Consider the following 27,247-nt stretch of genomic DNA (forward strand, 5'->3'; position numbering starts at 1 on the left):
CAGCACAAGGAAAGCTTTCCAGTAAGGATGAATTTTCCATGATATCTTCATGTTCTATGATTCAAGTATGCTGTAGTTTCAACACTAGTCATATAACCAAGAGTGATGGCAATGACCTATAATGTTGGTGGAGGGGTGTTCTGAGACCCACTAACCAAGAACTAATGGGTATTCCTTGTAGAGGGTTTATCATTTGATAGCCTTGTATTTCTTGAAGAAGCACTGTCTCCCGTTACATGCTACTCCATTTAAAGTCTTTGTATATATGTACACGCATATATTTAAGAAGCTGCAATAGTAGTTGCTTTACATTTGGCTAAAAAAGATAATAAATATTTTGATGCTGTATTTATTTTTGCTTTTGTATCATAAAATTTCATATCTATCTTATCTTTAAAGTCACAGATCATATTGATTCTATGAAAGTTTGCATGTACACATAAATAAAGTTCAAGTAAATAAACTTTAAATGGTAAACTTCTTAGTCTTTCTAGTTCACTCAATGAAATAATTTAGGTGGCAGTTCTCTCTATAGTTCCTGCCCACATTTGGGGAATTATAAATATGATATTTCTCTAAATAACCTTTTTCTCTGAACATTTCTTTGTTTATTAAGGAATTTTTTATTCATTTTACATACCAATCACAGATCCTCCTCTCCTCTCTTTTCCCACCCCTCACACCTTCCCCCAAATCTACCCCCCCATTCCCTCCTCCAACAAGGCAAGTCCACAGAGCCTGGTCCATTTGTATGAGGCAGGTCCATGCCCCTCCCCCTGCATCAAGGCTGTGTAAGTTGTTCCACCATAGGTAATGGGCTCCAAAAAGCCAGCTCATGTACCAGGCCTATTTGAACATTGCTTTTTGATTATCTTCCTTTTTTTTAAAGCTATAGTGAAAACATATTTCTTCCCTTGAAAGCAACTACTATATCCGAGATAACTTCCCATTGTGTGCTGTGAACACTTGAATTTAAGCTTTAAAATGTTGGTTCTATATATGGCTTATTGCACACCATGGGCCTAAATCCTATCATGTACGTTATAATGACATCATTAAATGAAAAATCTACAACGTTTCTTACTTTACACTTTCATGTAAACCCTGCAATAACTCTTAGCTTACTCCATTTGTAATTCCATTATTATTAAAGAACTTTTGAGGTGGTCTTTTCATCCAACCTATCTATTTGCATTCTAAATATTCTATAGTCAGTTTACTTTTTATAAGTTATCATAAAAATGTGTATGTAGAGCAATTAAGAAACTCAAAATTCACAAATATTGATACAAAGTACTCAATAAAATACTCATAAACCAAGGACATATCAAAAAGATCATCCACAATGATCAAGTATTCATCATTCCAAAGATGCAGCTATAGTTCAACATATGAAAATCTATCAATGTAATCAACTATACAAACAAACTGAAAAAAACAAAACGCATTGTCATCTCATTAGATGCTGAAAATGCCTTTGACAAAATCCAACACTCCTTCATGATAAAAGTCTTGGAGTGATTAGGGATACAAGGAATACATCTAAACATAATAAAGTCAATATACTTCATGCTGGTAGCCAACATCCAATTAAATGGAGAGAAACTTAGTTCTTTCACATTAACCCAAACTTTATTTGCTTAAAATTTTAACATCATCACCCTGTAAAGAAATGCACTATGAGGTGTACACTCATCTTGTCATCAAAATTCTAGTGAACCCTTTATAATAGCCACAAATGATATAAAATACCTTGGGGTAACTCTAACTAAGCAAGTGAATGACCTATATGACAAGAACTTTAAGTCCCTGAAAAAAGAAATCGAAGAAGATATCAAAAAATGGAAAGATCTCCCATGGTCATGGATAGGCTGGATTAACATAGAAAAACAAAAGGAAATCTTACCAACAGCAATCTACAGATTCAATGCAATCCCCATCAAAATACTAACACAATTCTTCACAAACCTGGAAAGAACAATACTCAACTTCATATGGAAAACAAAAACAGAAAACAAAACCAAACAGGATAGCCAAAAGGATCCTGTACATTAAAACCACCTCTGGAGGCATCACAGTCCCCGACCTCAAGCTCTACTATAGAGCTAGAGTAAAAAAAACAGCTTGGTACTGGCATAAAAAAACTGACATGTGGACCGAGGGAATTGATTTGAAGACCCTGATATTAATCCACACACCCATGAACATATAATCTTTTAAATTTTTTGATCATTGGAAAAAGTCTATCCATAATATATATATATATATATGATAAAATATGAAATTAAGAATGATTCTGGGTTCTGGTGGCCCATTTTTTTAAAAATGACTATTATTGAGACAAAAAGCCCACTGGGTCTAAGTCTCTGAGAATAACAAGTATAAAATAAAAAAGCCCACACTTACAAATAAGCTCCAGGAAGTCTATTCCCTCCACACCCAGAGGGTAATATGAGCACTCTGAGTTAACAACCCAGAATTCATGTTCATCTCCAACTGGCTCATCAGAGTCTAAGTTTAGGGTCATGATTCTTTTTAACATTTCCACTTTAGACACATAAGCTCATGTTAAATGACAACTGGCCTATCAAAAGTACAGGTAAAGGAAGAACAATAATTTTCAACTAAAACCTTTCTAGTTTATTTTTTTAATTTTTTTTATTACTGTTCAAGTTGATATTCTTTAGCAAAAAGCAGTTTCAATAGTGTCCATCTCAACTCTTATTGTTTTATAGCTGGCGATTCCTAATTTCCATTAAAAACATAAAGAGGAAGCAGTCAACCCAGTGATTCATTGACATGGCTTGATGGCACACACTTTTAGTCCCAGCACTTGAGAGGTAGAGGCAGGTAGAGCTCTATGAGTTGGAGGCCAGCCTTGTCTATAGAGCAAGTTCCAGAAAATCCAGGATTGTTAAAGAGAGAAACCTTGTCTCAAAAAAACCAAATATATAAATAAATAAAATAGAGAGAAACTTAAAGCACTTCTGTTAAATTCAGGAACAAGACAAGGCTGTCCACTCTCTCTGTAGGTATTCAATATAGTAGTTGCAGTTTTAGACAAAGAAATAAGACAACTAAAGAAGATCTGTTTTACCTTCTCTCTTGTGACTGCACTTTAACCTGTTAGGGTCCAGCACTAAGGCTGTAGCCTGGGGGAAATTCTGTTCTAACTAAATCTATACAGTCCTAAAAAAGACCTGGAGATTCAAAGGCTAAGAGCTTAGAGAATTAGAGTAGCCACTGGCAAACTTTCTCCCTTTCCTGGTCTCCTGGAAGACACCACCCAACTTCAAACAAACAAAGAAAAAAATGTTAAGCTCCTTTCTTCTACTCCCTGTCTATCAGTTGCTAATTTGTATATTTACATAGTTGCTAAGTTGTATATTTACATAGTTAACAAATTCAGCATTGTAACACAAATCTTAAAAGGTCTTATTAATAAAAATAAACCTGGTGCCAGTAAATGCTGAGCAGCACAAGCCATAACTACGTCACCTTGCCAATTCCCCAGCTGATGCTGTTTCCTCAGACTGGAAGCCTCTGAGTCCTCATCCAGAATGGATCTCAGCTGAGCTACTGCTAGAAGCCTAAAAGCATAACCAGGCTCTAGTTCCTGATACTCATACCTTATATACCTTTCTGCTTCCTGCCATCACTTCCTGGGATTAAAGGTGTGTGTCACCATGCCTGGCTGTTTCCAGTGTGGCTTTAAACTCACAGAGATCTAGACAGACCTCTGCCTCTGGAATGCTAGGATTAAAGGTGTGTATGCCACCATTTTCTGGCCTCTATATCTAGTGGCTTTTCTGTTCTCTGACCCTAGATAAGTTTACTAGGGTGTACAATATATTGGGGAACACAATATCACCACACAGCATCAAGAAATGTAACACATTTTTGCCTGGTTAAACAAATATTCCACAACGTATAGCAAGGGGATACAAATTGGAAAGGAAGAAGTCAAAGTTTAATATTTGAAGATGATATGATAGTATACAGCGGCAGCCCCCAAAATTCTACAGAACGCCTACAGCTGTTAAATACCTTCAGTGAATAGGCTGGGTATAAATTAAGCTAAAAAATCAGTAGCCCTCTTATATACAAACAATAAATGGGCTGAGAAAGAAATTAGGGAAACAACACCTTTCACAATAGCCACAAGTAACATAAAATAACTTGGTATAACTCTAACCAAGCAAGTGAAAGACCTGTATAGCAAGAATTTCAAGTCTTTGAAGAAAGAAATTAAAGAAGATATTAGATGATTGAAAGATCTCCCATGTTCACAGATCAGCAGAATTAACATGGTAAAAATGGCCATCTTACCAAAAGCAAACTACAGATTCAATGCAATCTCCATCAAAATTCTAACACAATTCTTTATGGAACTTGAAAGAACAACACTCCACTTCACATAGAAAAAGAAAAGACCCAGGACATCTAAAACAATCCTGTACAATAAAGGAATTACTGGAGGTTTCACCATCCCTGATTTCAAACTGTACTACAGAGCAAGAGTAATAAAATCTGCATGGTATTGGCATAAAAGCAGACACATTGATCAATGTAACCAAACTGAAGACCCAGACAAATATCATACCTATGGACACTTGATTTTTGACAAAATGTACAATGGAAAAAAGAAGGCATCTTCAAAAAATGTGCTGGTCCAACTGGATGTCAGCATGTAGAAGAATGCAAATAGATTCATATTTACCATGCTGCACAAAACTGAAGTCTAAGCGGGTCAACTATCTCAACATAAAACCAGATACACTGAACCTCATAGAAGGGAAGTGAGGAATAGCCTTGAATGCATTGGCACAAAAGGCAATTTCCTCAACAGAACCACTTGTGCAGGCACTCAGATCAACAATTAATAAATGTGATCTCATGAAACTGAAAAGCTTCTATAAGGCAAAGGACACCATTGAAAAGACAAAATGGCACCCTACAAAATGGGAAAAGATGTTCAACAACCCAACATCTGACAGATGGCTGATTTCCAAAATATATAATGAACTCAAGAAACTAGACATCAGCAAACCAAACAATTCAATTAAAAAATGGGGCACAGATCTAAACAGAGAATTCTCAATAGAGGAATCTCAAATGGCCAAGAAGCACTTAAAAGACATGTTCAGCATCCTTAGACATCAGGGGTAAGCCTATCAAAATGCCTCTGAGATTCAATCCTACATCTGTCAGAATGACTAACATCAAAAACACAAGTGGCAATTCATGATGGCAAGGATGTGGAGCAAAGGGAATACTCCTCCATTGATGGTGTGAGTATAAACTTTTATAGCCACTTTGAAAATCAATATGATGGTCTTTAGAAAATTTAGAATATACCTGCCTCATATACCCAAAGGATGTTGTATCATACAACCTAGGTACTTGCTCTACTATGTTCATAACACCTTTATTAACAATAGCCAGAAATTGGAATCATCTTAGATATCCATGAACTGAAAAATGGATAAAGAAAATGTGGTGTACAATTGAGTATTAATGAGCTGTTATGACTAATGACATGAAATTTGCAGGTGAATGGATGGAAATAGAAAAGAGTGGCATTACCCAGACTCAGCTTTACAAACATGATATGTACTCACTTATAAGTGGTTATTAGCTGTAAAGTAAAATATAACAATACTACAATCCACAGAACCAAAGGAGCTAAGTAACAAGGTGTGCTCAAGGGGGAGACACATGAATGCCACTGTGAAGGAGAAATAGAATAGATATTACAGGTCATGGGGACAGGGACCTATTTGGGGGCAGGCATGGGAACAGAAGGGATCAGGATGGAGGGAGAGGAAACTTGGAAAGACAACTAGAATAAAGAGGCATCTCTGGGATGAACTAGAAACCTAGTGCAATGGATACTTCTAGGAATCTATGAGGGTGACCCTAGCTAAGACTCCTAGCAATGAGGGTTATGGAGCCTGAACTGTCCATTTCTTGTAACCAAGCAAGATTTTCAGTAGAGGGATCGTGCCTATAGGATATGCTAAAGGTAAAAGTAGCATGGAAATTATGGCAGTGGCCAACCAATAATTGGTCCAGCTTGAGACCCATACCATGAGAGAAAAGGGAGCTCACCCTAGAGGGCCAGAACACAGAGACAAGATGGCCCAGAGACCTAGGATAGAATCAATCTTGACTGACAATAAAAAGTGGGAGGTGGGAGTCAATGAAATGATTCCTAATGATATTCTGCTATACTCATAGATTGTTGCCTGGCACAATTGTCATCAGAGAGGCTTCACCCAGTAACTGATGGAAACAGATACAGATACCCACAGCCAAATACTAGGCGAAGTTCAAAAAATTCTGTGGAAGATGGGGAGGAAGGATTGTTGGAGCCAGAGGGGTCAAAGACATCATAAGAAAACTCACAGAATCAACTAACCATGGCTCATGGGGGCTCACAGAGACTGAACTGCCAACCAGAGAGCTTGCATGGGACTGACCTAGGCCCTCTGCAAAATGTTGCAGTTGTGTAGCTTGGTCTTCTTGTGGGACTCCTAACAGTGGGAGCAGGGTCTATTTCGGAATCTGTTATCCACTTTAGGGAACCTGTCCTCCTGCTAGGTCACTTTGACCAGCCTTAATAGGAAGAAGAGGTCCTAGTTTTACTGCAACTTGTTATACTATGGCTGGTTGATAGACTTGGAGGCCTGCACTTTTCTGAAGAGAAAGAAGGAAAGGATGGGTCAGAGAAGAGGGTGGTTGTAGGGAGGGACTGGGAGGAGGGAGATGAAACAGTGATTAGGCTGGAAAAAATAATTAATTAATAAAAACATTTAAAAAAGAAAAAAAACAACAAATTTAGTGTTCCTTCTTCACTGATACATAGATAATACACCATTCATATTTGTGAAATACATTTTTGTGTGTGTAGATTTATGTGTGGTTTAATCCTCATATCTCAACTTTTAAATATATGAAAGCATTTGTGAATATCTCAATAAAGATAAAGATATTTTTGATTTTGCTGTTGAGTTTTCATATAAATGAAAAGTTTGTTTTTTTATTCTTCTCTCATATATTGCATCCTGACGACAGTTTCCCCTCCCTCCTTTCCTCCCAACCTCTCCCTCCCAATTCCCCTCTCCCCCATATCCTCTCCTCCTCAGTTTCCCTTCAGAAAAGCACAGGCCTCCCAGGGATATCATCTAAACATGGCATATCAACTTACATTAAGTCTAGGCACATGTTTTTAAAGTGCAGACTCTGTGTCTACCATGATGAGGTAGTGGAATGATGTGGAATGTCTGATGTGAACTATTTATTTGTATCCTCACTATTGGACTACAGACTTGGTTTGGGTATGACATGGGCTGTCAGAAGTCTGGAAGCCTCCTAATTCAGTTTGTTTGAATCTCATTCCACTGCATTTTCACTGCTGCTTCAGAACTTCATTTATCAGCAATGGTCTATGCTGTAGACTGCCGAATTTAGATTCAGAATAGTTAGCAGTTTGTGTTAGGAGAAAAGAATCTTCTATTGTAAGACGAGTGACTGTAAAATTAAATTTAAATAGTTTATGTCCTTATAGGCTTATACTGTATAAAACCATATATTTGAAATATGGGTAGAAAGAGATAAAATTATCTTGCTTTTATTTTTCTCTTTCATTTGTCAGAATTTTGTAGGAAATGAGAAAGAATATATGAAGACCTTAGGTTTATTTAACTGTCAAATATTCCAAACTTAATATTACTTTTGATAAAAGTACAGATGCTCAGTCTTTCAATAGTAATATTAGCACTTTTAACTCCTTCTAATAATAAGGATTATTGAAGACATATTAAAACAAAACTACACAGAGAAACTCTATCTCAAAAAAATGCAGTGTGAGACCAGATCTAGTAGAATGTGCCTGTAATTTCAGCACTGAGGCAGAGGGATTGCCACAAATTCAAGGCCAGCGTGGGTTACATAATGAGTTGGATATGAGTTTGCTCTACAAAATGATACTCTGACTCAGAAGGCAATGAAAAGAAAGAAAGAAAAGATAAAACAAATAAATGAATAATTGAGAATGAGGAAAAAGCAAAAGTGTTAGGGAATCAGACAGAAACTTTCTCTTGCACACACACACACACACACACACACACTCACCCCCAACCCCCCCCCCCCACACACACAGAGAGACACAGAGACAGAGACAGAGAACAGAATACTCAGAGGATACATCTGAAATATTTACATTAGCATGTTACAGTCTCTGAGTTCAATATCCAGTATTGGAGAAAAATAATAAAAATAATTATGAATACAGTGTATGTTAGCTAAATGAAAAAGTAGGAAATGAAAAGTTAAAATGAACCTTTTTCTTTGCTGCCTCATGAAAAGTAAGAGGTGACACACCTAAATATAATCTGAGACTCACTTTTCTTAAAGAATCAGGAATTTAAAGAATGTAAATTCTAAATTTAACATTTAGAATTTCATTTTTTTATATCTGGATATCAACTTTAAACAAGTGAATTTTAAAGTTTTGAAATATTACTATTTGCATACACACCCCCAAAAGATACATTCAGTGATGTGATACGTGTCTAGTTGTATCCTTGGGTACCATAGAAAATCCATGTAGACTCTCACAGGGCCCTAGGAGTAGGGTTGAGGGTTCAGTTCATCCTATGCAGTAGTTTCCTTGGGTTACTACTTACTCATTTCTTGTTTCTACAAAGTTACAAGTCAAAGAGCTGTTGACACTGTCTAGTTGAAATACTCCTTCCTCAAAGATCACTGCTCTTCCTGACTCCTAGTAATCACAGAACCTAAAGGGACAGCGAGTATTTTCCTTAGCATTCCACAGACTTAAGTGCAGATACCAATATGAGAGTATTGCCTCCTTCAAGAATAATCTATTAGATGATTTTAAAACAATACTATTTGAGACTCATTTGGAAGAAATAGAAGACATACAATAAAAGATAGAAAAAAATGACACAAAATTATTCCAGTGTTAGTCTTAAAGGGAAATTTAGGTACATGAAGAGGGAGATTAAAATAAAATTAGATCATCATTATACAGTTTTACTTTCTACAAATAAACTCAGTTTCCTGAGGGGAGGAAACTTGTAAGGTATATGTCTGTAGTTATCAAGCATGGCACAAAAGCAAGAAGAATGAGTTGTTAGTGAAGCACGATACTACAGATTTTGTAAATATGAGTCCACCATTTTAAGAAGCATGCATCTGTTCCCAAATAAAAGCAATTTCCATAACAATTTTTTATTTGTGTCATTTTCTACTTTGTTATCATTGCAGGTTTTCTTTATTTTATACCTGTAAACAGTGATAGAATAAAGGCTTAAGCTATTACTGTGAGAACATTTTATGCATTAATATTACAAATGTTATTTCTGTTGAAAAAAGGATGCTAAAAGAAAGAGTAATATACACACTCCCTTATCTTCATTCTTTCCATCTTTTGGTTCGCAATATATATTTACCACCTGAAAAAGTCAACATTTTAACTTTAAGCCTTGACTCATTTTTAATAGCAGAAATCCTATCATGATTTCTATTTAAATTCAGCATTACAGGATCAAACTTACACCATTTTGAATCTCCCTCCCACTTTATCCTACACTCATCATCTTCCTGTTTGTTCAATGGAGGCTTTCTTAAATTGAGGGAATTGTGAAGCTTGGGTATTTGTTTGTTTGCTTGTTTTGTTTTGGTTTTTTTGAGACAGGGTTTCTCTGTGTAGCTTTGCGCCTTTCCTGGAACTTGCTTTGGAGACCAGACTGGCCTCGAACTCACAGAGATATGCCTGCCTCTGCTTCCCAAGTGCTGGGATTAAAGGCGTGCACCACCATCGCTGTATGCTTTGGTACTTTTTAATGCTGGGGCTGACCTCAGTTGTCCTTTTGTGCATCTCTCTGCTTTTGCTCATAACGTGCTCAGATGTCATTCTCTTCAAATTTTGGGAGTGATAAAATGCTCAGTTTTGTTCATGTTTTGCCTGTCCTGTACACACATAATCCACAGCTTTAAACCCTGGTACAGATCTCATAGTTGGCTTCTTGTTAATCCCACACCCTTCACACAGGCACAAAGTTTTGCAATCCCTCTCTTGCTTCCCTGGAACTGAGCATCATCCATTTTCTCCTGACTCAGAGGCTCATTTACTCACCATGTCACTTAGTTTCCTCATTAAATTGTAGTTTTAAAATGGCCCTTTATAAGGCAGACATAGTATTCTATTTTAGAGTATGTAATTTTTCAAATATTTGAAACTTTTGCATATCTGTATTTTCTATATAAGAGAAAACAAACGAAAAACTATTCTACTCTCCTGAATCACTCCCCTCCTTTGGTTCTACTTGGTAGCTGCCATGTAGTAATCACCTGGCAGTCATCTCCTGAGAGTCTAAAGTGAGTTTCAGCTGTGGCAGCTGTGGCAGCTGTGGCCCAGTTTTAGATGCTACTATCTTAGAGTTCACAGAAAGGAGAGTGTTAACATAGGTAACCCCTAAAGCTGGCTTTGGAGCTCAATGCTACTATAGACATTGTTTCCTTTGTCTCACTAGAGAAGTCCTCAGGAGTAGTTTTATCACATGTCTTGGCACACCTACTACTGGAGCATGGGCAGCCTCCTAGGGGCAGAATCCTTGCAAAGAACTTTTCCTCTTGCAGCATCCACAAATTGCCTGTAGTTCCTCAACTATGCCTGAACTTTTCTGCTGACCTCCTCACTCAATGTTGAGGTTCCTGTGGCTTGATCTGATGCAGATCTTGTTCTGACACTCATAGCCCCTTCCTGTTCATAGGTGCAACTGTCCTATTATATCTGGAAGATACCATTTTGCCATAATGATTTCAATAGGTTATTCATATGAAGGAATTATTCTGTAATGTTCATTTGAGTCCAGAATTTAACCAAGGCTCTGATGAATTTTCTTAAGAAGTTTATCCATGTTTCTGCTAATTTTTCTTCTCAATCCTTTTATATTAAGCACTATTCATTAGAGATAGTAGCATTCCTTACAACATTTTAGAAATAAGAATTGTTCAGTGTTTTAGTCCTGGAGTTACTTTACACAGTGGATCTAAAATTTAATACAAGTGTCTAAAGCAATTGTATTAGGTTTGTGATGCTAAAAATATTTTAAAGAAGAACAGGCAGAGAGATGAGAACATGTTTTTAACTATTTTCCTACACTTGTTTAGATATTTGAAGTTTATGCTGTCCCTTGTCGAGAGGTGTCCATTATAGGTTAATGATTTTTTTATGCTTCTATTTGACAATCTTTTGCATATTTAACTTATTGGTTCTCATGAATTTACATGTCTTAGAAACTGTGTTACTTAATTCACGATTGCCACTTGGAATGAGTTGTCATGAATTCTTTGGTATTGTCTTAATAAGGTTTCAATCACCATACATAGCAAAAGCATAAACTATGAAAGTAGTATCCATGTAGCATTTACTGATGATAAAATTAAGCAATGCATTTATGAATTTTAAAACAGTTAAAGGGGCTAGTGAAATGGTTCAGTGTGGAAGGGCTCTTGCTACCAAACTGATAGTCTGAAATGGATTTTAATGATCCACTTGGTAATGGAGAGAAGAAACTATTAAAGATTATCTTCTGATCTTTACATGTGTGCTATGGCATACACACACACACACACACACACACAATTGTAACAAAAAAAAAAACCTTCAAAAATCACCTCTTAGAGGAAACTGAAATCATTTCAGAATTTGCATACTTCCAAATTAAAAAAAAAAAGACCTCAAGGATTTTAAGATTTTTTAGCTTCTTAAGGAAATTAAGCAAATATTTAAATAGGTAAAGATATTAATTCTTAGACATAGATCTTGTATTAGTGAATCAGCAAATCCATGCAGGATAAAGAAGCAGGAAGGTGTGGTCAGTACTTTTTTTTTTTTGGTTTTTCGAGACAGGGTTTCTCTGTGTAGCTTTGCGCCTTTCCTGGAACTCACTTTGGAGACCAGGCTGGCCTTGAACTCACAGAGATCTGCCTGGCTCTGCCTCCCGAATGCTGGGATTAAAGGCGTGCGCCACCACCGCCCAGCTGTGGTTAGTACTCTTGATTTCCAAGTAACAAACCTTTTAGAACCACACATTTAAAATAAATATCAGTAAAACATTCAGAAAAACTTTAAAGTATGGTGGCTCCCAATGACTGCTTCTTTTCTACACTCACATGTGTTTTATTGTTTATAAAAATAGACCATCATTATCTAGTTTGGAAGAAGCAGACACACAATATTTAGGAGTTCAGGGTAGAGCCATTGGGGAGGGGGTGAATAAAAATTAAATATTTTAGAAAAGGCCTCGAGGAAGTCCATTACTTTGCACGGTGACTTAAAACAGCAATATGTCACATATAGCCTTTCATTAACCTCTCTATAGCCCCCACCCCACACAATTACCCATTTTTACTCTCCTGGTTTTCTGCAGGTACTCTAGTTAACATAGTCACTTCTGAAGATTTGGAGCTAGAAACCTCAGAAGAGAGAGAGAGCATGTAAAGTTTATTTTTCTGGGTCTTGTTTACCTCATTCAATTAGATCTTTTCTAGTGTCATCTATTCACCCACAAATATAATAATTTAATTGGTGGGGGGGGTGTATAAGAAGAAGAATGGAGAAGGATAAAATAACTATCTAAAAATACTTATAATACACATAAGTTGGTGTATACATATATAAATATGGTTTAAATGGCAATACTGGGTAGACATCTGGGTAGACAATAATCTTTCTAAGGGCTATAGACCATCTAACAAAAACCCCAACAGTAGGCATGCACAACAAGATCTCTTTTCAGTTGCTGGTCATGATTTTCAAAGAGACTCTTAAGACATCACAGGTTATTGTTATTGCCTTTGGTTGCCCCTCAGAAATGGAAGGCAATTCTCAATTGCTGAAGACACCATGCACTTTGGACATTGCCTCCTCCCTCTTTCATCCTCCCTCCTCCCTCCTCCTCTGTAGTTGGAGTTTTCCTGCCTGGCCCACAGTCAGGACAAATCTCTCTCACCCACCAGGCCCATAGATGCTCAGAACCAACCAAGTAAACACAGAGAAACTTACATTGTTTACAGACTGTATGGCCGTGGCAGGCTTCTTGTTATCTACTTCTTCTATCTTAAATTAACCCATTTCTATTAATCTATACTTTGCCACGTGGCTCATGGTTTACCATTTCCTTACACCTTCCTTGTCATGGTGGTGGTTGCTAGCCTCTCTGCCTCAGCCTTCCACCTCCCAGCATTCTCTTCTCTCTTGTCCCACCTATATTTCCTGCCTGGCCACTGGCCAAATAGCATTTTATTTATACAGAGGGATAGCCACAGCACTCCTCCTCCTTCTCTTTTTCTTCTTCTTCATTCTTATTCTTTTCTCCTCCTCTCTTCATTTTCCTTCTTCTCTTTCTCCTTCTCATTCACATTCTTATTCTTCAAAACAGTGTCACTGTTTTAGATGTCTGGAACTCACTATGTTGACTAAAGCTGGCATCAAACTTGCAAAGATCATCTGTGCCTCTGCCTTTTGCATGTTGTGAATAAAAGTGTGTACCACTATGCCTGGTCTGTTCGAGCTTCTAAAGTAAGAAGTCAAATAATAGTCTACCAAAGTATGATGAGTATGAATCACAACAATGACTACATGGTAGTAGTGACATTTGTATCTTAGTGGTAAGTAGCAGCTCTCTGATTGGATTTAAGGCCTACTCAACAAGAGAGAAATCATGTCAGCATTGGAAACATACACAGCTAACCAAGGCTAATGATATCATGGATCTTAGAGGAAAACTTACAATCTCCACTTTGCTAAACCAGTATAATTCATTACTAGTCTAAATATTTGACCTTATACCTTATGAATGTAGTCCTCACCTCCACCAAGGACATTTCTCTTTCCTATAGCTAGAGATCATTACAACAAACCACAATTGATTAAAATACAGAATTTTGGAGCACACTTTCAATTGATACAGCTACAACAACACAACTCCTGCATCCGAGGCTCAGAGATCATTTTGGAAGAGGTTATAGAAAGACTGTAAAAGCCAGAAAAACAATCATTGTGTTGTGATATAGTGTTTCCAAAAATTGTCAGAAAAGGTATGCCCACAGAATCTCATCAGCACTGCTACGAAACATGACCTGAACAAGACAACACCAATAGACATGATCAGATGGAATGGGGAGAGCTAATAAGGGTCCAACCCTAAACAAAGAACTACCAGAAACTAAGGATTACTAAGAGCTGCAAAAGCTGTCTTGCCAGGGAAGGGAATGCCGGGCAGTTTTCAATACCGAGAGGTCAGCCCTTAAGTCATACACAAATTGGTAACATCGCACAGACTGAACAGGTTGCATTTTTTTTTTATTTAGGAACACACACACACACACACACACACACACACACAACAATGAAAGAAAAAAGAGGACATGGCTTTGAAAAAATCAAAGGAGTTATATGGGAGGGTTAAGAGAAAGGAAAGGGCAAGGGGAAATGAAATAACTAGAATCTCAAAATAAATGATCAAAAAAGGCAATGAAGACAATAAGTAAATGATAATAAATATTGTGTATGCATTCTAATTTGAGTTTTGTGCTTCAGCATTTTTCTTTCTCTACACTCAGAGTGAACACTAGCTATACACACAATGAAGTATTAGTGAAGCATTCTTTTGGTGTACTAGGCTTTGCTCCTTGGGTGTTGCATGTCAGATCATGCATGGAGCTGCATCATACAAGTTAGGTCTCTCATCATTTTGGTAATTGTAAAGTACAGTTCAGCAGCAGATCAGGATCTTGTCCTAGATCATTTAAAAATCAATAAGAGTCTGCTGTGAACTCAGTAATTTTTTTTTCTTTTTCTGTCAGCAAATTGATTTCTCATCCATTGCATTCCATTTTAATTCCATGATAATAATGCTCATGACCCAAATTTTAATATGGTATAAAGTCAAACTGTAAATAAAAATCATCAGAAGTCACCCAGGATTTGCTGTATTTTCCATTCCTAGGGAACTGTATGGTATTATTGTGCACCCATTTTCAATTGGTTTGCAGTGGTAATAGAAGACATTTCTCTATTTAATCAGAAAGAAGATGAGTACTATTAAAATACAGCTTATCAGTGATTATCACCAGAGTAAACATGACATTAATACTGGATGAACTGATATCTTAATACTCTCCACTATATGGTCCTTAGGACTCCTTGGCAGTTTCTTGCATGGATTTCTGGTCTTATGATTTCTTTCCCTTAATGTAGACTAAGAGTTAATGACACTTCCACCTAGAAATTCTACTCTGCACAGATGCCTTTTTCTAGATCAAATAAGCATCTTGGAGTTGTTTTTAATGCATATTTTATCAACCACTCCCTTCCCAAATCTGACAAAAAAGATTACATTGAAAAAGGGTCTCAGCATACTTTCCTGTGGGTCCACCTAGCTACACTCTACTTTGTTTCTGATGTGGGATTGGATCTACATGATAATATTTTATTTGTGCTGAAATGTGGTATTATTTTATTTGTGCTTTAATAAATAAAGTTTGCCTAGAGATCAGAGGAAATAACAAGCCATTTTGAGTAAACAAAGAAGTCAGACAGTGGTAGCACACTCCCTTAATCCCATCACTTAGCAAGCAGGATCTCTGTATGTTCAAGGCCACATTAGCGAACAGAGTCAAACCTGGTGACACATGCCTTTAATTGCAGTACCAACCATAGAGACCTGGAAGCCTATATAGACAGATAGGAAGTGACAGAGATATGTAGGAAGAAGAAGTAAAGCAGCTGGGCTGAGATAGCCAATTAGAGGGCAGAAAAGCAAGGCATATAAGGTATGGGTAGACACAAGTAACTTAAATTTGGAAGCTGCCGAATTGGAGAGGTAAAGTCAGTTGTGGCTTTCCCTATTTCCCTGATCTTTCTCTAAGGCTTTCACCTCTATATTTGGCTGCATTTTTTTTTTTTTATTTAAGAAGACCACTTAGAAATCAATCTACAGATCTATGTGTGAGGTTTGTGTTGATCTAAAGCCTTGCCTAAGTCAGAAAACCTTTGCTCCTTTACACTTGTTTTTATGAGTCAAGCTATGCCTCAGCAGTGGGCTCAAGTAGGTTGATTTTGCAATGGGAACACAGAAATCAAACTTTTCTTTATCACATCATTGCTGAACTGATGGAATGAGACAATTTCTCTAAATATGACTGAAAAACATTGTAAATTTTCAGAGGAATATTAAGTTTGTAGTGGAATTCCTTCATTTCTCTCTGAAGTCAGAGAAAAACCTCACAAAATGAGTGCACATGATATTCCCTAATAAAGCATCTAAGTGTTTTTTATCTGCAGAAGAATGCCTATGTCCACAACAACCAACATCCCCATGTGTATTCTCAGAGGCTCACCACCTAGTACTACTGGACAAAAACACATTCAGTAAATAAATAATTAGGAAATTATTGCCTCTTATCACTGTGCCAGCAAACACGTCCTCTCATATTCAAGCTGTTGGCAGTGAATGCCGGAAACAGGTTTTAGGCACATTCTGCTTATGAAAGGCTTCCCTGCAATGTCTAACAATGATGAATTGCTCCCAACTTGGTCAATGAGAATGGGTGAGTGTGGACATGTTGATGGATAGAACCACTGATGATCTAATGATCTTTTGGCAGCTGTTGTAAAAATTTCCCTGAACACAAGGAAAGAAAATTTGCCTTTGTCAGCACTATAGATACAATGCTGGAGAAACACACAGCCTGTGACTGTGATGAAGAAATTGGAGGTTGGGGTGTTAATTGACACAGAAGAAGATGGGGCTGGGCAGGGCAGTGTAGGGTAGATGGAAGTGAAGACTTCATATTCGGTGAACTGCTTCCAGTGAGGACCAAGTGCCGGGGTTTGATTTGCAGGACAAGTAAATGAGACACAGCCCTCTCTTTTCAGACAGTGAAAACTTGTAAGTGAGGGGAAATCAGAAGGCTCTAGAATTGGAAAAGTGAGAACAAATCTTGGCAAAAGACAGTCTCAGACAACAGCTCCTCAACTTTTTTAGAACTCAAACCAGGTCAAAAATTGTAGTGACAAGTGACCTAGCAAGAACTTGGAGTGAGGCTATTGGCCACTCATGCCGAGTGTATAACTCCAACAAAGCACACATCTCCTGAAGCAGCTTTAAACATGTTCTTCCAAATATAAGTTTTTTTGCCTTAAAAGATAAAGTAGTTAAATAATCATATGGTTGTAGTTAATGGAGATAAATTATATGTATTGTAGCCATTCATCAGATTCACTCTGCTGATACCTTCAAAATCCCACATGTATCCCCAAGAGTCCAGCTCTAACATCTAAGAACTTAACAGCTTGATGAAATTTCCAGAGAAGAAGGTGAATTTTCAATAGTCATATTTGGCTTAATATGCTATAATGAGTATCAATCTTGGATACTTGAAATCTTTCTATGTCCACCCAGTCCACATCAGATGAAGTTAGGGCAATGAAACTCATATTGAAGACATTCATTGTTTTATTTAGGATTTCTATTACTGTGAAGAGACACCATGACCACAGCAACCCTTATATAGGAAAACATCTCATTGGAGTGGCCCACTTACAGTTCAGAGGTTTAGTCCATGTCATTATGGCAAGACATGGAAGCATGCAAGCAGTTATCATGCTGGCTACATCTTAATATGCAGGGAACAAGAAGTGGTCTCTGACACTGGCTGGTATCTTGAGCATATATGAGACCTCAAAGCACACCTCCACAGTGACATACTTCCTCCAACAAGGCCAGACCTATTCCAACAAGGTCACACTTCTTAATAGTGCCACTCCCCTTGGGGGCAATTTTTCTTTCAGATCATCACACTCAATAGGCCTGATGTCTCAAAATTGTGACTCCATGGCTGATTATATCCAACACAGAAGTTAGGTTTTTCCTATTTAGCCCTTAATATCGCAAACAAAGGATCTTCATTATCATTTACCATTTGATTGCTATAATATTTGCTTGTAACATTTTTAATTGAACTCTATAATTTCAATGGAAAATAGGCTATATTTTAAATCATATATTAAAATTTAATCAAATACTTTATTAATATATGCACTCTTTGATGTTTAAAACTCTATGGTCTCTGTGGTAATACAGCCCTGACATGGGTATGGTTCTTTAAGGTGCATTTTAAACTATTGTGAAGTAATATAAGAGAGGAAGGATTTTTATATTCAGGGATAAATTTTACATCAGTATAGATGTCATTAGTATAAGAACATTGGTCCAAGGATCTGCCTCCAGATTTGTTTCCACAAAGATAATGCACACATTCTTGCCTTTTTCAAAGATCGAATGTAGGCACAAAAGTACACTAGTGTATCATGTGTCACACAGAAATCTTATCCCCCTGTTGAGTCAGGATGAGTGTAATATTCGTTTCTTGGTACTATCATTTGGCTACTTATTTAACTATTTTACAAAGTAACTCTGCAAATGACCAAAACCTATTTATTTTTGTTCAGTCATTAAGTTGATAATTGTCACTATCATAGAAAATTTTACTAAAATCTGTTAGGAATTAAAAAGATGAGGATGAAAAATGTTATGGGATACTGAACTCAGTTTGGGTGAATGGGGAATAAAAAGTACAGAAAGCTAATGACAAGCTGTCCTTAAAGATAAATGCAGATAAGCAAAGCATGCTCATCATGGAATATGTGTTACACCACATACAGAAACAGCAGTGTTAGCAGCCAACAACACCTGAATGAAACAAATAGGGAAGCTTAATGGAATGGCCACACAAGGCTCCAAGGCTCTAATTTTCCTTTGTTTCATGACTGGACTCATTGAATATGGTATATAGCAGAAAATTCAAATAAAAAGTAAGTGAGCACAGACATGACCTCTAGTAAGCTTTGAATTTTGTTAAATAATTTATCTTATGGACTTTAATTTCCTAATAAAAAATTCAGATTATGAATGCCTTTATAGCTAATTTTTTTTTAGAAATTTACCCAATGTATTGTGCTAACGTAATATGTCCACTCTGAGCATATACTTTAATTTGTTATACAATGCATTGCACAGTTTTAGGTCATATTTGCATGTGTGTGTATGCATATGTGTGTGTACAGGCACATGTGTGTTCATGAGTATGTAGAAGCCAGAAGTCAAATTTGGGCTTTGTTCTCAGATGCTCTCAACCTTTTGAGACAGGCTCCCTGACTGATCTGAAGTTCTCCAAGCTGGGTAGGCTTGCAGGTCAGTGGTCCTCAGGGATCCACTTTCTTCTACTTCCCGTCTGGAAACACAAGCCACCACACACAGCTGTTTTTACACCCTCTCTGAGGAGCAAAGTGCTTGGTGAGCACTTTAATGACTAAGCTATCTATGCCTCCTGAATTGAATAGATTTTAATAGTGAAATGAGTTTTAAAAACTATTATAAAAAATCAAAATATTCTCCAGTTAGGACCTCATGTATATGAAAACATAATTTATGTATCCTCTTTATATTTCTTCCATACAAAATAGAAATTTGACTTTTTGACATTAAAATATCCCTCTATGGTGTGCTTACCTGTTAAATGATTTCATGATTTATTTATTTTTCGTATTTCTACTGGGTACATGCACAATTTTAAAAATTCTATATCAGATGTCTTTCTCTTCATGCTGATGTCACACTGCTAATGTTTTGCAGCAGCTATATAAGAATTGAGTACAATAATCATGAAAGCACACTATAATGAACATTAATGAGAGACAGTATTTTATGTGCAATAGTTATCTCCACACGGATGCTTTCGCTTATAAAAGAATGCATTTGCTTCTGTTTACCACATACAAGGTCATATTTGGAAATGCTAGTTGGGAAATGAATGGCATTTCTAGGTTCAGCATTCTCATCTAATCAGTCCACACAAAAATGGACCATCTGCTATGGCCTGTCAACATATAGTCTTACCATTCAAGCTTTTCAGAACATACCCTTTTGATTATAATATATCTCTAAATTAGTAGTTTTCATTGTCTAGGTACACTCTGTGGTATTATTCCAGCCTTGGCCTGGAAGTTCCAACCCCCCATTGAGGCTTCAGTAATGGTCACGCCTACAAGGCAGGGCTGAGAGAGGACTCTAAAGACCGAGGATCCAAAGGAGAGGCTTCTCTTGGTTCCAGGACCCTGGACGCTGGAGGAAGACCAAGCAGAGTTCTCCAGAAAACACTGCTGGACTGTGCCATACCTTTCCCAGACCCTGCAACCTACCTATCCCTTTATTTGTAAGTTATGCCACTAAATAAACCTTCCTTTAAACTACGTGGAGTGGCCTTAATAATTTCACCAATATAGCCCATTGGTTAAAAGTAGCTCCCCACCAAATTTATGACAGTTTCTTTAGAAAAACACATTAAGGAAAAGCTTCTGACAAATACAATAGACCTTTAGAGTATATGTGGTTTTCCCATGTATATTTATACACAAATATAAATATGAGATGCTCTAAAGTCTAAGATTGTGCAGTGACATCCATCAAAAATTTAACTTTTGAAGGATTAACTGATACCTAAAATAGGTGACCATGTCTTTATACTTGAAAAACTGCAATCTTTTAAGCTCATTTATGGAGTTGTCTTAGTCAATTTTGATAATAAATAAGCCATCTGAGAAAAATAAAATGTTCAACTAAATATCCTTCAAGTGCAAAATAATAATGTCACAATTTTGTATTTAAAAATTAATTTTATTTATATGAATGTGTGCCTACTTGTCTACATCTACACCACATACTTGCAGTGCTCTGACCATTGAGTCCAGAAGAGAGCGTCTGCTCCCCTGGAATTAGAGTTAGAAACACGTGTGACCTAACTTCTATGGGTACTAGGAACTTATCTTAATAATTAAGCAACCTCTGCAAACTGGAATAGTTAGCTTTTAAATTTATTTTATTTATGAGAAATATGTAGTTCATATCTCATACATGTATTGAGGAATGTGTGTGTGTGTGTGTGTGTGTGTGTGTGTGTGTGTGTCTTTATAATTAAAAGAAAAAGAAGCCGTTAATTTGAGAGAGACAAAGACAGGGATATGTGAGAGGTAGAGGGAAGGGAGGAAATGATGTAAGCAAATCATAATTTAAAAAAAAATCTATTATACATTAAAAACGTTAAAAATTACGTTAAACACATATAATACATATAAACTAAGTACTAAATTTTAGAAAAACAATTTTGTTAGCTCAATTTGAAGTACTGTATAATCAATGACATATTTATAATTAATGAATATTAGAATAATAGCTACAATTTATTGACATTTTGTACTTCCCCATATCTTATTACTTATGATAAATTTGTTTGTATTGTGGAGAGTTTGTAGAACTTTCTGGTGGGGTTGCAGGGGTGATGAAGTACTTATTAATAGGCTTGGTTCCCAGGAGTTTGACCATGCTCCAATGAGTATATGAGCAACACAAATTGGACTTGTTTTCCTCCTCCTCCTCCTCCTCCTCCTCCTCCTCCTCCTCCTTCTCCTCTTCCTTCTTTTTGGAGGTAAGTCACAGGATGGGAACTGAACTGGGAGGATTGGAAATGAGTGTGATTGGGGTGCATGATATGAAACTCCCAAATAATCAGTAAAAAAATCTATGCTGGAAAAAAAAAAAATCAAGTTTATGAGTCCTAGTATAGAGTAGCATTCCTACTATCTTCCTGATTATTGTTGTGCTTTCAGGAATAGAATTAATAATGAGAAAACCAACTTCTAAAGACTTCATTTTTCTGCTTTGCTTCCTATGGCTTTATGTAACAATGTATTATTAATTATTACTAAAAATTATTGATAAAAATTTCAAAATCTATCAAACTCATAATTCCATTCAGAGGTAAATTTTTCTATTGATGCTGCATAGCAATAACCCTAACCATATACATATATTAAAAATGTTTTAAGCTTCAACTGATTACAACGAGAATAAAACACATCATTACAAATTTAGTTATACTGCATTTTCTTAATTACTTAATGGTTTCCTAAATGTTCATTAGAAAATTTTCTAAATAAGTCTTTTATAATTTGAACTTCCTTAGATCATATATGGAAACAATTAATCTTCCTATACCCAAAGCTACGGTCTTTCTAGAAATTAACTTATTTATTTATTTATTCATTTATTCATTCATTTATTTATTTATTTATTTATTTATTTATTTATTTATTTATTTCTGGGTTTTTTGAGACAGGGTTTCTCTGTGTCTTTTTGTTGCCTCTTCTGGGTCTTCCTCTCTAGAAATTTCTTTTTTATAAAGGTTATTAATCTTTCTTCAGCTTAAGATTTAAGAACTTAATTTAAGAACTTAAATAAGTTCTTATGGGCAAAGAATAGGGAAAAGATTATTTGAGTTGAATATGATCTTAAAAGAAGTGCCATAGTTGTCTGAAAATCTAAACACTGTCTTTCACTGTAGGACAGATCTTCACAGGAGAAAGATTCTCTGCAGCTATGGGAAAGAGGAAAGGTCTGGATTTGCAGATAAACCCTGGTGTTTCCCTTGTTGGTGCAGAGGAAGTCCAATGAGCAATAGCTTACTGTCATGAAGGCTGCGCCTTGTTGTAAGAGCCTGCCTTTTGCTGTGATCATGTCTTAGGAGGCTTCTGTGAAAAAAATAGATATCTAGAATTATCATTAATTGCTAAGGCAACAAATTTTTAGCTAGATTTATAGACAAGTTTTCAAAAGAATTTTGGGAAGAAAGTGTAGAAGTTAGTCAGGACACCTGTCTATGTAAATGTCAGCCTGACCAACAGGTAGGGCAGAGGCAGGACCGTCCAGCAGGTCTCTCGCTGGGGCTGAGCCTGATGATGCCTGTAGATGGCCCAGACCACCCTGCCCCACCCCCGAGAGAAGCACCCTGGGCAGGAAGACTTGTTGAAGCAGGAATTTGTTTTATTACACCAGGAGTTTATAGGTTGGGGGGCGCGGGATGAGAGGGTGAGGATAGCAGGCCAATGAGATGATGCTACCTCAGCAGTTACTATGCAGTCTACGGCCATACCATCCTGACTGCGCCTGATCTTGTCTCATCTCAGAAACTATGCAGAGGCAATTCTAATGCTGAGTCACTCTATGTGGAAGTCATGTTGGAGGACAGGTAGCCAAACTTGAGCTAGGCTTAGGAAGTTACACTGGGCTTCATGGGGGACCAACATGTAAATGCTATCTAAGTGTTTTACATTACAGTGGAAAAATGGAAAGATGCATCAGAGCATATTTGGTTTTTAATACACTTCCTAGTTTTTGAAATTAAAATTTAACTAAGACATTTTCTTTTACCTTTCGTCCCCTTCCCATGCACCTTCCTTGTTCTTTCTCAAATTCATGGTTTTTCTTTATGTAATTGTGTTATTTTTTCCTTAACATAAAAATATAATGTGCTTAGTCTGTAGATAGTTAACTTGTACCATTGAGGAACACCCAAAATCAGCACTTTCTTAAATCATCATTATTCCTAACTATATTTTAAATATTTATCCTTATGCCTATAGATAAGTGTAGCTCTCATCTTCATTAAAGAAATTTCTCCCTAAAATAGATTGAAATCATTAAATTGTATTTAATTTTGTAATCTGTTCATAATTGGCTCTTTAGTTTCTAGAAGAACTCAAGAAGTTATGGTTCCACATTGTTGGTCTCCGGTTATAGAAACAATGTTACTTAGAAAATTCAATGTAGACGTGGAGAGCATTGATTATACCCAGTTAAAATATGCTGATTTAACTGGATGCTACTTTATAATATGTTTATATTTCTAACGAGAAATGAACACATTCTTGTTTTTTTTTTTTTTTTTTTAATTAGGAACCTTTCAAATACTGAAAACTTCTTTCACTGATTTGTGCCCTGTTCTATTTTTAATTTGCTAAAATCATCAAAGAATGAATGAAAGATGAATACCATGATCATGCAAGTGATGTGTCTGCATCACATTTTGTTTAGATTCATATGCAGAATAATGATAAAACAACAATCATTTTCCAAACTTACATTGCTTATGATATCAATAGTTGATTCCATTGGGTCTTAGTAGGAAAACAAAAACAAAAATGCATGTCAGGAAAATCACAGCTCAAGTTTTGTAAAAACTTCATTTTATTTAACGAGTCCATTAAACAGACAACACAGTGGATGAGAAACTAAGCATTGCTCTTTGTGTGCCTGCAATGGAAATTTTCATGAAAATCAGTGCAAGAAAAACAAAAAGAGCTGGCAAGGTCACTTATCAGGTAAAGAAGCAAGTGCAGGAGCCTGAAGACTAAGTTCGATTCTTAGATCTGACAAGGCAGAAGGAGAACTGACTGCAGAACATTCTCTTCTGATTGCCAGACATGCAATGAAACAAGAAGTAAAAAGTAAAAAATTAAGCTTGTAATTCATAGAGAAAATAAATCTTCAACAACAGGTTGTGAAATGTTCTCAAATATGTAACCACACTAAGAGCCACACAGTAAACAGTTTTGATGACACTACAAAATTTTAAAAACACTGCAAATGTTTTTAAAAAGAGTACATAGAAAATGTACATATTGTCCTATATCAAATTAGTAACATGCATTTTACAGGCATGTTCCACTTTTGTTGTGTCTCAAAGTGATTGCAGATGCCACTAAACCCTTTCTAGGTTTCTCAGCATGGACTTAGTTAATGTTGCTCCTGAGCTCCAGTGTTTGTGGATATTATTAAAGTGATTTCTAAACAACAAGACAATGTGTGTGTGTGTGCATGTAAATGTGTGATATTATGTTAGTTTGTTCCTATGTGTGCCAGAAATACTTCACAGATTCCTAACATTGTGAAAGATATCAAAAGCACTGTTTATATAAACAAACTTCAACAATCAATTCCAAAATTTATATGAATAAAAAGTTTTCCAGCTACTTTCTTCAATATTTTTTTCTAATTAGACTGAATTTTAGTGTCTTATACAATGACTAATAGTTAAATCAGGTTTGTTTATTTCAAAGTTACATTTTTTGGCTGGGTTTGTTATATTTGCTCATGATGTTACACTTATTTCAGGTTTCTCTTTCTCTCTCACCACACACACACACACACACACACACACACACACACACACACACCACAGAACATGTTCCTCTTAATTATGAGCCACTGATGACAGCCTATTTCTTGCTGGAGCGACAGCGAAGGAGTGTCAGAACTATCTCTGAGGGCACTGGACCTTATTCCCCACCACCTAATATGGTGATGTAGTTCATTAGCCTGACAGACAATGATTTATTTTTTCCAATCAAGGTTGCATCTAATTTCAAAATCCATTAATAATCTTATTAGTCAAAGTGTTACTATTTTGAATGATTTATGTAGTAATGAAATGGAATGGAGAGAGCAGAATGTTAAATTTCATGTTAATGCTGATTTCTCCTTTTCCATTGGTAATCAGAGCCTTGTATAAATATGTGACTCATAACTGGACATAAGCGCAGAGTTTGCTCAGAGCTACTGAAGAAATAAATATTATATTTAATGATGGTTTTGGAAATCAGGTGCTTTTAAGAAATGCTGAAAATTTTTTAAAAAGCAGACATAATAAAAAAAACTCTTCTCAGATTATTTTTGAGAAGAATTACTTTTGAAATCAAATAAGTTATATGACTATGCGTCTGAAATAAATGGAACATTAATGATAATATATAGAAACAATGTGTCTGAAATAAATGGAACATTAATGATAATATATAGAAACACAGAGGGGATAATAAACACAAAGATACTATATTCATGAATCTTCTACTGAACACAGATCCGTGAAATCTTCCTTTTTAGACCAGCTTACATTTTCTATATCCCTAAGCCTTCTACCCATTGTCTGTGAGTGTCTCTCAAAATTCATTATTTAGACCTATCCAGTATATTAAAGTAGTACAACAAGAAGAAAATAATCTTTGAAAGTAAACTTTATGAACGAGGTTATAAAGTGGTGGAGACAGATGATGCTGAGATTAAGAAATGAGGTTACTTCATTTCTTCATTTCCAAAGGCTTCACAAAGGTCAATCACACAGGAAAACAGCACATTTATCAAGAGTAGTCGTTGAGAGACTGAGAATGGGGACACACTGTCGATTTTTGAGAGATTTAGGCTGACTTAGAATTAGGAAAAGATACAAACTATGTATGTGCACTTTCATTGCAACCATACGGAATCTGACTGGTAAAGAAATAAGATGAATGAAGAGTAGTTGAAAGAAAAGCCAGGGAAGAATACATATGTCAGTGACAGAAAAAAAAAATATGTATTTCACTTGATGTATGTCTTTGGTAGAGAGATTTGAACAAATGTCCGCTTAACATAGATAACCAAAACAGACCGAAATAATAGTTTCATTGATGGACAACCAAAGACATTTTTATGGTTTAGTTACAGGAATGTGTGTTTTTACACAAACATCTATGACTCGAAGGTGTTAAATCTTAAATTCAGGATAAAAGGCGAACTGAGGGGCCAACTGAACACATCAAAGCAGACTCTGGCTGCCAGTCTCCCTCAGTCCCTACCCACACTGTTACAGAGTCCTCCTGGCTGGCCTACCCCGCCCCCCACCCTCAAACTCTCCAGCCCCTCAGCCTCATCCATTTCCCCTAACTTCACTTCCCCACATAACCTCAGCCATTTTGCCTACAGTGTGTCTTGGTTCTTACTCTCTTGGCTTGCTTGGTCTCCTGGTTCACTCCTGACCCCTTGGCTCCTGCTTCCTCTTTTCCAGTCTCCTTCCCCAGCCCCTACTCTCTCTGGCCCATTTCAGTCCTGATCATTCCAGATATCTCCATGTGTTTTGTCCTTCATATATCCAATAAACCTCGTCCTTAGCCCATACCTAGGAGCAGTCAATTCCTTATTATTATTTTTTAACAGCATCTATATAACCAAAAAGACAACCCTAGCATTGCTATTGTATCATGGATGCTGTAAATCTGGAGGTCCCTCCATACTGTGCACTCAGCTCCTCAGATGAGAATGTGTCCTCTCTCAGCTGTTGTATAAGGCCCCACCACCTAGTGGGGAGATTTTAAGAGCCTTGTTCTTTCAGAGGCTTCCTGGGACTTGTGTTTGCTTACTTTCTGAGTCTCAGGACCCTCTTTTCTCTCTTCTGGAGGGAATATTTCATTTCAGAAGGAATTCTTGTACAATACTTTTGT

The sequence above is a fragment of the Onychomys torridus genome, chromosome 3 (assembly GCF_903995425.1).
Source record: "Onychomys torridus chromosome 3, mOncTor1.1, whole genome shotgun sequence".
NCBI classification, from domain to species: Eukaryota; Metazoa; Chordata; class Mammalia; order Rodentia; family Cricetidae; genus Onychomys; species Onychomys torridus.